Here is a 12,432-nt window from a genome sequence, read left to right on the forward strand (position 1 = left end):
GAATTCAGAAGAATGAGGGATGACCTCATTGAAACCTATCAAATGGTGAAAGGTCTTGATAGAGTGGATGTGGAGAGGATGTTTTCTGTAGTGGGACAGTCTAAGACTAGAGGACACAGCCTCAGAATAGAGGGGCGTCCTTTAAGAATGGAGATAAGGAAGAATTTCTTTAGCCAGGAAGTGGTGAATCTGTGGAATTCATTGTTACAGGCAGCTGTGGAGGTCAAGTCTTTATGCATATTTAAGGCAGAGGTTGAGAGATTTTTGATTGGTCAGGGCATGAAGGGATGCAAGGAAAAGGCAGGAGAGTGGGGCTGAGCAGAAAATTGGATCAGCCATGATGAAATGGCGGAGCAGACCTAATGGGCCAAATGGCCTAATTCTGGTCCTATACCTTATGGTCTTACATTGGGATAGCAAAGAGAGTCAAGTAATCCAACTGAAACTTGCTTTGTAGTTGGTACTTTAATGTAGACCCAGACCTGGAGAAGTTCAGAAAGGTAGTCAGATTTTGCCAAGCATACAGTGGAATAATTGTTGATTCAATGATGTCAGGTCTGATATATTAGCCATAATTTAAATAACTTTGAAGCCATTAACAATTAATAGCATATCCCTTTAAATACTTCTATTCTACTGCCTCTAGGCATTGGTAACAACATTGATGTTTCACTGATCCAGTAATCCAGGAGCTTGGAGTATTAATCGTATGGCAACTGGAGAAATTTAAATACAGTTAGTTAAATAACCTGAAATATAAAGCTTCTGATGATAATGATGACCATAGCAATCCACTCACTTATCTTACAGGCTGTATACAAATTTAGCGCAGTGCTATCATTGGGGTCAAAGTACAATAGGAGGATGCTTCATGCCATTGTATATAACACAAAAAGGAATGGACAATAACTCAATTTACTCATGGCACCAGCCTCCCGAACAATGAAGACTGCAATATTCACTATGCTAAAATTTTCAATATAAGTATATGTTATTGCTTTTAGCAGGCACTGTTTAAGTAACTATAGTTCAGGAATACAGTCTTGTTCAATAGTATTTGTCAGTCTCCTTAACTGTACAACATACAGAGCAGTCAAGGCGCATTAACACCATCATACCGACTATAGGCAGTACAGTCTGTCCAAACGATGAAAGGAAATGATTGTCAAATCAGGGACATTTTGAACTATGGACAGAAGCTACCATTAGTAGAAACCACTTCTTCCATCTAAAAATCATTTGTGCTACTGGGGTGATCCACTACAAATGACTTTTTTCCCCTCAAACCTGCTGTGTATTTTGAACCCTGACTGAGGTGTTGGGAATAACGTCACTGCAGACACAAAGGCCTTTAAGACGAGTGAGCATTGGAATATCATTTAATGTTTCAATGAGCAAATGCATCAATCATTTTTGGCGTATCAGATTGAATCCAAAAAGGGATGTTTTCATGCTATTACTTCACACTAAATGAAGAATTTTTTTTGTCATTTTACAAACTATTTCAAAATTAAGTTAAGATGACAATTCCACTTGGTGTCTATTTTTCACAATAGCAGTGACTTTCGGCAGTCTGACTGATAACCTTCAAGAAAAAGCACAAAACGTGAATGGACACAACTGGATCTGTTGTATGAATACGACGTTCTGGTAGTCAGTGCAGATCAGGAAGGGCTCGTTTTTTCCCATCAGCCAATGTCCCTATTCCTCCAAGGCCCATTTAGTGATGAGTAGATCCCTGTCTCCTACTCCAAAACACTATGTTGAGTTGAACTTGTGCATGAAGAAGGCATATGGGTTGTCTTCCCACCTGGTCCTCACTGGGAGAGGAAGGCCCTGACACCTGTGTCGGATGCATTGTCTCTACCACAAAAGGTCTGGTGGGGTTTGGATGGCAGAGAATGGGAGCAGTGGTGAAGAGTCTCTTGAGGCCCTTTAAAGCGTGTTTCATTGCAGCACACCAAGTTATCCAGGATGAAGGTGTCTTGGTGAGATGAGAGGAGCAGCAATTTGGCTGCATCTTCTGACAAAACAGCTGTAGAGGTTGTAGACTTCTACCAAAAAATGCTGTAGCTATTTGAGGTAGCACGATTAGGCCATTCCACAATGCTGAACACTTTCAATGGGTCATAGCTATACCTTGGGGTGAAAAGACACAATCCGGGAAGGAAATGACTGGGGCATGGAACTGGCATTTTCATAACTTGCAGTACAGCTGGTTTTCAAGGAGATGCTGAAGTATTGAATGGATGTGACAGATGTGGTCTTCGGTGTCCTTGGAGAAGATGACACTAGACACTAGAATACTACAGCACAGTACAGGCCCTTCAGCCCTCGATGTTGTGCCGACCCATATATTCCTTAAAAAACGTACTAAACCCACACTACCCCGTAACCCTCTATTTTTCTTTCATCCATGTGCCTGTCCAAGAGGCTCTTAAATACCCCTAATGTTTTAGCCTCCACCACCATCCCTGGCAAGTCATTCCAGGCACCCACAACCCTCTGTGTAAAAAACTTACCCCTGATGTCTCCCCTAAACTTCCCTCCCTTAACTTTGTATATATGCCCTCTGGTGTTTGTTATTCATGTCCTGGGAAACAGGTAATGGCTATCCACTCTATCTATGCCTCTCATAATCTTGTAGACCTCTATCAAGTCCCCTCTCATCCTTCTATGCTCCAAAGGGAAAAGTCCCAGCTCTGCTAACCTTGCCTCATAAGACGTGTTTTCCAATCCAGGCAACATCCTGGTAAATCTCAAGTCAAGTCAAGTCACTTTTTATTGTCATTTCAACCATAACTGCTGGTACAAAACGTAGTAAAAATGAGGGAACATTTTCCAGGACCATGGTGCTACATGAAATAATACAAAAACTACACTGAACTACGTAAGAAAAAACGCAAAAACTACACTAGACTACAATCCTATCCAGGACTGCATAAAGTGTACGGAACAGTGCAGGCACTACAATAAATAATAATAAATAATAAACAAGACAGTAGGTCCTCTGCACCCTCTCCATAGCTTCCACATCCTTCCTATAATGAGGTGACCAGAACTGAACACAATACTCTCAGTGTGGTCTCACCAGAGATTTGTAGAGTTGCAACATGACCTCTCTATTCTTGAACTCAATCCCCCTATTAATGAAGCCTAGCATCCCATAGGCCTTCTTAACTATCCTATCATCCTGTGCAGCGATCTTGGGGGATGTATAGATTTGAACCCCAAGGTCCCTCTGTTCATCCACACTCATAAGTAACCGACCAGTAACCCTGTACTCAGCCTTCTGGCTTGTCCTTCCAAAATGCATCACCTCACACTTATCTGGATTGAACTCCATCTGCCACTTTTCTGCACAACTCTGCATCCTGCCTATATCCTCTTGTAACCTTCGACAAATGACAGCTCCATCCACAACTCCTCCAATCTTCGTGTCATCTGCAAACTTACTCACCCATCCTTCCACCTCTTTGAAGGTATGAGTCGTGAATTAGCTGAGATAGACTGGCAAATGACACTTAAAGGATTGATGGTGGATATGCAATGGCAAGCATTTAAAGATTGCATGGATTAACTACAACAATTGTTCATCCCAGTTTGGCAAAAGAATAAATCAAGGAAGGTAGTGCACCCGTGGCTGACAAGAGAAATTAGGGATAGTATCAATTCCAAAGAAGAAGCGTACAAATTAGCCAGAAAAAGTGGCTCACCTGAGGACTGGGAGAATTTCAGGGTTCAGCAGAGGAGGACAAAGGGCTTAATTAGGAAGGGGAAAAAAGATTATGAGAGAAAACTGGCAGGGAACATAAAAACTGACTGTAAAACCTTTTATAGATATGTAAAAAGGAAAAGACTGGTAAAGACAAATGTAGATCCCCTACAGACAGAAATAGGTGAATTGATTATGGGGAGCAAGGACATGGCAGACCAATTGAATAATTACTTTGGTTCTGTCTTCACTAAGGAGGACATAAATAATCTTCCAGAAATAGTAGGGGACAGAGGGTCCAGTGAGATGGAGGAACTGAGCGAAATACATGTTAGTAGGGAAGTGGTGTTAGGTAAATTGAAGGGATTAAAGGCAGATAGATCCCCAGGGCCAGATGGTCTGCATCCCAGAGTGCTTAAGGAAGTAGCCCAAGAAATAGTGGATGCATTAGTGATAATTTTTCAAAACTCATTAGATTCTGGACTAGTTCCTGAGGATTGGAGGGTGGCTAATGTAACCCCACTTTTTAAAAAAGGAGGGAGAGAGAAACCGGGGAATTATAGACCGGTTAGCCTAATGTCGGTGGTGGGGAAACTGCTGGAGTCAGTTATCAAAGATGTGATAACAGCACATTTGGAAAGTGGTGAAATCATCGGACAAAGTCAGCATGGATTTGTGAAAGGAAAATCATGTCTGACGAATCTCATAGAATTTTTTGAGGATGTAACTAGTAGAGTGGATAGGGGAGAACCAGTGGATGTGGTATATTTGGATTTTCAAAAGGCTTTTGACAAGGTCCCACACAGGAGATTAGTGTGCAAACTCAAAGCACACGGTATTGGGGGTAAGGTATTGATGTGGATAGAGAATTGGTTAGCAGACAGGAAGCAAAGAGTGGGAATAAACGGGACCTTTTCAGAATGGCAAGCAGTGACTAGTGGGGTACCGCAAGGCTCAGTGCTGGGACCCCAGTTGTTTATAATATATATTAATGACTTGGATGAGGGAATTAAATGCAGTATCTCTAAGTTTGCGGATGACACGAAGCTGGGCGGCAGTGTTAGCTGTGAGGAGGATGCTAAGAGGATGCAGGGTGACTTGGATAGGTTGGGTGAGTGGGCAAATTCATGGCAGATGCAATTTAATGTGGATAAATGTGAAGTTATCCACTTTGGTGGCAAAAATAGGAAAACAGATTATTATCTGAATGGTGGCCAATTAGGAAAAGGGGAGGTGCAACGAGACCTGGGTGTCATTATACACCAGTCATTGAAAGTGGGCATGCAGGTACAGCAGGCGGTGAAAATGGCGAATGGTATGCTGGCATTTATAGCGAGAGGATTCGAGTACAGGAGCAGGGAGGTACTACTGCAGTTGTACAAGGCCTTGGTGAGACCACACCTGGAGTATTGTGTGCAGTTTTGGTCCCCTAATCTGAGGAAAGACATCCTTGCCGTAGAGGGAGTACAAAGAATGTTCACCAGATTGATTCCTGGGATGGCAGGACTTTCATATGAAGAAAGACTGGATGAACTAGGCTTGTACTCGTTGGAATTTGGAAGATTGAGGGGGATCTTATTGAAACGTATAAAATCCTAAAGGGATTGGACAGGCTAGATGCAGGAAGATTGTTCCCGATGTTGGGGAAATCCAGAACGAGGGGTCACAGATTGAGGATAAAGGGGAAGCCTTTTAGGACTGAGATTAGGAAGATCTTCTTCACACAGAGAGTGGTGAATCTGTGGAATTCTCTGCCACAGGAAACAGTTGAAGCCGGTTCATTGGCTGTACTTAAGAGGGAGTTAGATATGGCCCTTGTGGCTACGGGGATCAGGGGTATGGAGGGAAGGTTGGTGCAGGGTTCTGAGTTGGATGATCAGCCATGATCATAATAAATGGCGGTGCAGGCTCGAAGGGCCAAATGGCCTACTCCTGCACCTATTTTCTATGTTTCTATGTTTCATCCAGGTCATTTATAAAAATCACAAAGAGCAAAGGTCCCAGGACAGATCCTCGTGGCACTTCACTAGTCACTGACCTCCAGGCAAAATACTTTCCTTCCATTACTACCCTCTACTTTCTTCCTGTAAGCCTTTTTTTTATTCAAACAGCCAAGATTCCACTGATCCCATGCCTCCTGACTTTCTGGACGAGTCTCTCGTGGGGGACCTTGTCAAATGCCTTGCTAATATCCATGTAGACCACATCTACTGCCCTACCCTCATCAATTTATTTTATTACCTCTTCAAAAAACTCAATTAGGCTCGTGAGTCACGACCTTCCCTTCACAAAGCTATGTTGACTATCCGTGAGTAGACTGTACTGCTCCAAATGCTCATAGAGCCTATCCTTAAGAATCCTTTCCAATAGTTTGCAGACCACCAACGTAAAACTCACTGGTCTATGGTTCCCAGGATTCTCCCTATTACCTTTTTTAAACAAGGGAACTACATTTGCCATTCTCCAATCCTCCGGCTCCTCCCCTGAAGCCAAAGCGGATTCAAAGATCATAGCTACTGCACCAGTGACCTCTTCTCTCACTTCCCACAGCAACCTGGGATATATCACGTCCGGCCCTGGGGACTTATCAACCTTGATGTTTTTAAGAAGATCCAACACTTCTTCTTCCTTAATCTCCACAATGTCCAGCACACAGGCCTGATCTATTTCGACCTCACGCTGATCAAGGTCCTTTTCACTTGGGAATCCTGAAGCAAAGTAAATGAGGATGTCATTGAGGAAAATGAACACATACAATTTACTGAAGAGTGTTTAGAATGTGCTATCCATCAAGGGAATTGGGTAGTGCTTCTTAACAGTGATTTTGTTGAGTCTACATTAGTCTATGCAAAGATGAAGACACCTATCTTTCTTATTGACAAAGAAGAATCCTGCATCGGCTGGGGACTGGGACGGTTGAATGAAGCTGTGCTGTAACACTTCAGTGATGTGGTCATTAATGCCCTTGGTCTCGGGAGGGGAGAGGGAGAACATTCGACCTCAGGGAGGCATGGACCCATGAGGAGGTTGATAGTGCAGTCATGTGGTCTGTGAGGCAGCGGGGTGCTGGGCCTCTTTTTACTGAATGTGATGGTATTCCTGTGGGAATTCAGAGAGGCTGAGGGTTTCCTCTGTCTCCACAGATTTACAGGATGCAGTCAACTGAGGTTGCAGACGGGTGATCCAGCAGGTGGGTCCCGAACCACAGTTTAAGGATAAGGGGTAGGCCATTTAGAACGGAGTTGAGGAAAAACTTTTTCACCCAGAGAGTGGTAGATATATGGAATGCTCTGCCCCAGAAGGCTGTGGAGGCCAAGTCTCTGGATGCTTTCAAGAAAGAAATGGATAGAGCTATTAAAGATAGTGGAATCAAAGGTTATGGGGATAAGGCAGGAACTGGATACTGATTGTGGATGATCAGCCATGATCACAGTGAATGGCTGTGCTGGCTCGAAGGGCCAAATGGCCTACTCCTGCACCTATTGTCTATTGAACCAGATGACCAGGCAAAGTGAAGGTCATGAGTGGAGAGCCAGGGGTAAACTATGTTGAGAGGAGTCTGGGGTGAGTTGGTAATGAGCAATTGGATGGACTTGGGATGTTCTCCAATGCTCTTGCGCACAGGATATGTGTGTGCTCTGACCATCCTAGACTCCGAGAGTTGTTCGTCAATGACCATGATGCAGAGCGCGAGGGGTAGGCCCAGCAGGGGTCCAGCACACACACAGTGTCCAGTCCAGAACATTGCTTGCTGCGCTGGAATCCACCAGAGCCTCCTGTGCATGCAGCACCATCAGCGTGTGGAGGACGACAGAGAGAGTGGGTTGGGCTATGGTGCTGAAACAAGGGGCTTCATTTCTACCTGGTGGTGCTATTTCCCAGACGCAGTGAGCATCTGATGCTTGAGTGATTAGCGCACAAATTATTCCTCCACCAATGCTCATGCTCTTGGGGGGGTTAAGGAAGCTGAAGAGGTTCTTGCAGCTTGAAATGGTTCTACGAATGGAACTGGGGCTCTTGACTAGTCAATATGGAAGGCTAGAGTGATGAGGCTTTTGAGGTGTGTAGGTATCTCCCAGGTAATCAGCTCATCTTTCAGGTGCTTCACGAGGCCATGGTGGTATTGGGCCAGGAGTGCTTCAGTACCCCTGCTGCACTCCACCAGGAGGGTCCTGAATTCCACGGTGTAATTCAGCACCGAGCGTGAGCCTTGATGCAGGTGAAGTATCTGATCCGCTACCTCTCGTTCACTTCCTGGATGGCTGAAAACCCAGCACATCTAAGTGGTGAAATCCTCATATTGATTGCAAATGGTGTTGTTATTGTCCCAGTTAGCGGTGGCCCAGGTCAGAGTTTGTCTAGTCGAGAGAGGTGAGAAAGGCAATCTTGGCATGGTCCATAGAATACAGAGATGGCTGGAGATCCAAGTAGAAGATGCACTGGGACTGGAAGCTGCAGCATCAGGTTGGGGATCTGACAATGCATTTGGGCCCCAGAATCCGGGGCTCCAAGGGAGGAGGTTGACTCGCACAAGGTTCCTGTACTGAGACGGAGAGTTGTAAGAGAGCAGAGAGCTGATTGTCAATGGCCTCCTGCTGCTTCTGAATCATCATGTTAATGAATGACTTCCTTTAGGCGAGCATATTCTGCTGGGTCAATCATGGGTTCACCCATCCTGTCATGAAATGTTGAGGAGGCTTGACTCAAAAGCAGATCAATGGTGAAGATTCAGCAATGAATGGTAACTTTAATAACACTGCAAAAATAACAAGCCACAAAACGAGAGAGAACAGATACTAAACACAACAGGCAACAAGGCAACTGAAGGCTTGAAGCAACTGGTTGATGCTGAGTGGTTCGATGGGTGAACAAAGATTGTGGATGAGAGCTGGATTTCAATAGGCTGCAGATGATGAGTTGGAATTGAGTGGCAAGTGACTACTGTTAGCTACATGGAGACTGAGAGGTGCCTATGCAACCCTGACAGCCTTTTTTTTCCTACAAAATTGCAATGCTTTGCTAATGATACATCTAATTTCACATGAATCAAGTCTGAATCTAATGTTTTCTAGGCAAATGAGGTCTTTGTGCAGAAGCAATACCATCTAGAAGTTTTAATAAGATCTCAACCAAAGTTGTTACTTCTAATTGTAATCTTAAATTTGCGAATACTAGTTTACTAGAGACAAGCGTACAAGAACTGATGATGTGGCCTTTTGCTATTCTGCACCAAAACTCTACCAACTGAAATACGTCAGGCTAGTACCATAGAACATTTCAAAACTCTTCTGCAAACCTTCTTTTTACTTCAGTCTAATTATAGGATTGCTTAATGCCTGTTGATGTTGATTACATTTATATAACTTGGTATATTTAATTATATTTTATTCTATATAACATTTGTTTTTGCTAATGATTTTTAATTTTGTCTCGTATTTTATGACTATATTGATTTTACAATCTATGAGTCTGTCTCTTAACATATGAAAGATACTATATAAATATTTTTATTATCATTATTATTGTCATTTGACTAGTATATACTATGATTCTGTTTATTTTTCAGCATGTATTTTTAACCTCCAAATGCAGCACCTCCCCTTGGGTCATTCTTGCTTAATATGCAGCACTGGCTCCTTCCACAGGAGGCAAATGTATCAGTGAGTGCCGTTCAATATATTCTGATAATGTTCTTGCCATCGTATGTAACACTTGAAATGTGGGCACATGGCTTGCAAATGTGCTAGTTCTATGTAAATGCATTTTGTCTTCATTGATAGTGATGGTTAGGAAATGAGCTGTCGTGTGCAGTGATCGAGTTGCTTTTAGGTTCTGAGTACAGTTGGTGAAATAACCCATTTGAAACTCTAAGCACCACTTACTTTGATCACTCATGTGACGTCAACAAGTTTCATGTGACTGTATTGATGGTTTCCTGGGAGTACAGTGGCTCTTCACATACCACACAGCAGCACAACCCTTTTGCAATCCAGATCTTTCATTGACCAATATTCCTGTCTTCCATTTATTTAGACTGAACAAGCAGAGGATAGGAGAGAATGGGAGATTGGAGGGAGGAGAGTACAGGAATTTTGAGGGGTGGGGCATGAGTTCAAAGGTGTAAGCAAAATGCAGAATGTAACTGCATTACTGATAAATAGTATTTCAATGCACTAAACTAAATGAAATCCATGGCATATTTCTGCACACTGGTTTTGCACTTAATGTGCAGCTGCTAGAATATAAACTGCCCCCCTTCACAATACAATGCAATCAATGCTTCTTGTCCTGACCACTTGCCCTGAACTCCCAGCTTGTACACACTGGATGCAGTGTAGAAGACATGGTCATCTTATTTTAAACTCCTCGAGGATTACAGTTCATGCATCACTATACAGCACCAGCGATCACTGATCAGGGTTCAACACTAGCCATTACCTGCTTGTTCTTCCCTGGGTTCCTCCCACATTCCAAACTCAGTGAGTTATAGGTATGCTATGTTGGTGCCGGACGCACTGTGACACTTATGGGTTGCCCAGCAGAATCCTTGCTGATTTGAGTTGATGAAAACGATGCATGTCACTGTATTTTTTTTGATGTTTCTATGTACATGTGACAAATAAAGCTAATCTTCCATCTTCGATCTTTAATATTTACTGGCTGCACACATTAACCCATCTAACATAACAAGAAATCTTCAAATGATTATATTGGCATCTATTAACACCAAAATAATTTCAGTTTTACTGTCTTCAGGGGTATACAGCTGCTGTAGATCTGTAAATTGTTGGCAATGCACTGTCAGAAACTAGAGCCATGTCAGTATGTTTCACAGCTTAATTAACATGATCTATTTGGGATAGTCAGTGCAAAGTAAAGGGCAGGGAACTGAAATGTGATAATGTGGTCTGTGCTGCACAGTCTAGGCACCAAGGGATTGAACAGTACAGCAAACCAACACAAATAATGTTGGTGATGCTGCATCAAACTTAACACCTTTTTTTTTTACTAATAAAGGAAATATTACAAAGGGGTAAGTGCATTTTCTCTGTGGACAAACTTCTTCATATAACTCAATCTTGTACTAAATGTTATGTTGCATGTGGAGATTTCAGAGTCCCATCATATTCAATAAGTTTACAATTGGAAAAAGCAATACTATGTTTGAGTGCCTTGATGTGTCATAAGTCAGGCAGCTTCTAACTGCATTGAGTGCACTAAAATAATAATGTAAGAGAGAGTAATGTATCATGTCTGACATTGCTTCATCAACCAAAGACATATTACTTTTCACGACAAGTCAAAATTACAAAAATGCAGATAAATACTGCCACCAGCGCACCGTAAAATGCCTTTTCATGAGAGAAAAATCAATTGGGTTTTCTATAATTTGGTTATTACAGATGGTTCTGTTTAGCCTCGGTAACAACTCACTGTGGTGTACTCTCACGGGCAGCAGATTGCAAAAGATTATTGTCTATGTGAATGCCACCTGGGTTTGAGGATAATGTGGAGGAGAGAAGGCAATGCCAAAACAGAATTTTATTTGTACATTTAATTATCTAGGATATGTTAAGCATATTACATCCATTTCTAATCTGTATCTAAGTACTCACTATGTATATTCCAGGGTTAAAATGTTCATACTGGCCTTCTTCCCTGTGACACCCATAGATGACAGGAACAGGAGAAGGTTATTCAGCCCCTTGAATCTGTTTTAATTTTCCAGTTAGATCATGACTAATTCACATCTCAACATCATTTCAACTTGCTCTGCCATCCTCCCTGTGGCTTACCATGCTTAATTTCTCTCCTTCCCAGAGAATCTTCAACCTGAATCTTTTACTCGTATTCTCTTCCGACAGAGGCAGGCTGACATGCTCAGCATTTCCAACAATTAATTCTTTTCTCTATCCATCTCACTTACTTTACACCCTTATGCAATGATTAGTTCACAAAGAGTATAAATCATAGCCCTGAAAAATTCAGCTGACCCTGATCTATAATTGTTCTGCAGACTTCCTTTTGCCTACCTTTTGTCACATCTTGAACTTTATTTGTTCTGGATTTTAGATAAGAATTTCTGTTTGATTAACCTATCAAAAATGATTTTAAAGAGAATCTATTTGCTTTCTAGTAGAATCAACCAACTGTCCAGAGTGGGACCGTCCCTTTTATATTACTGGTAACCAAATAATGTGATAATTGCCAATTATGAGAAGCCCTTGAATTCCCAATCCTATTGATACACCTCATCTTTAGAGTAATTTATTATGGGCAATATAATAAATCAAACAAGGGCAATGGAAAGGGTCCTAGAATAAGGAAGATGGCAGAAGCAAGGAGCAATACAGGAGAGAGAATAAAAGAATGAAATATATAGGCAGACAGGTGCTATTTCATATTAAATGTAGACACAATGGAGCCAATTTGCACATAGTCAGGTTACAAAAATAACAATAAGTTAATAATCAGAATATATTGTTTATATTCATCATCATTCATCATAATGTGCTGTGTCATATGACATGGGCGATCATGGCCTTCCATTTGTTTTTAACCTGTCTTTCCATTTGTTGTTCTTAGTTTTTACTCTATCAATGACCATGATTGTTCTTGGCAAATTTTTCTACAGAAGTGGTTTGCCATTGCTTTTTTCTGGGCAGTGTCTCTACAAGACAGTGACCCCAGCCAGTATCAATATTCTTCTGAAATTA

At 42.0% G+C, this 12,432-nt stretch overlaps 1 protein-coding gene across 1 annotated transcript in view; it reads right to left on the reverse strand.

Annotated features, from left to right (window-relative positions):
* Positions 1-12,432, reverse strand: part of gabrb1 (gamma-aminobutyric acid type A receptor subunit beta1) — a 289,343-nt gene that overhangs the window by 216,019 nt on the left and 60,892 nt on the right. The window lies entirely within an intron of this gene.

This window comes from Mobula hypostoma, chromosome 3 (genome assembly GCF_963921235.1).
Source record: "Mobula hypostoma chromosome 3, sMobHyp1.1, whole genome shotgun sequence".
Classification (NCBI taxonomy): Eukaryota; Metazoa; Chordata; class Chondrichthyes; order Myliobatiformes; family Myliobatidae; genus Mobula; species Mobula hypostoma.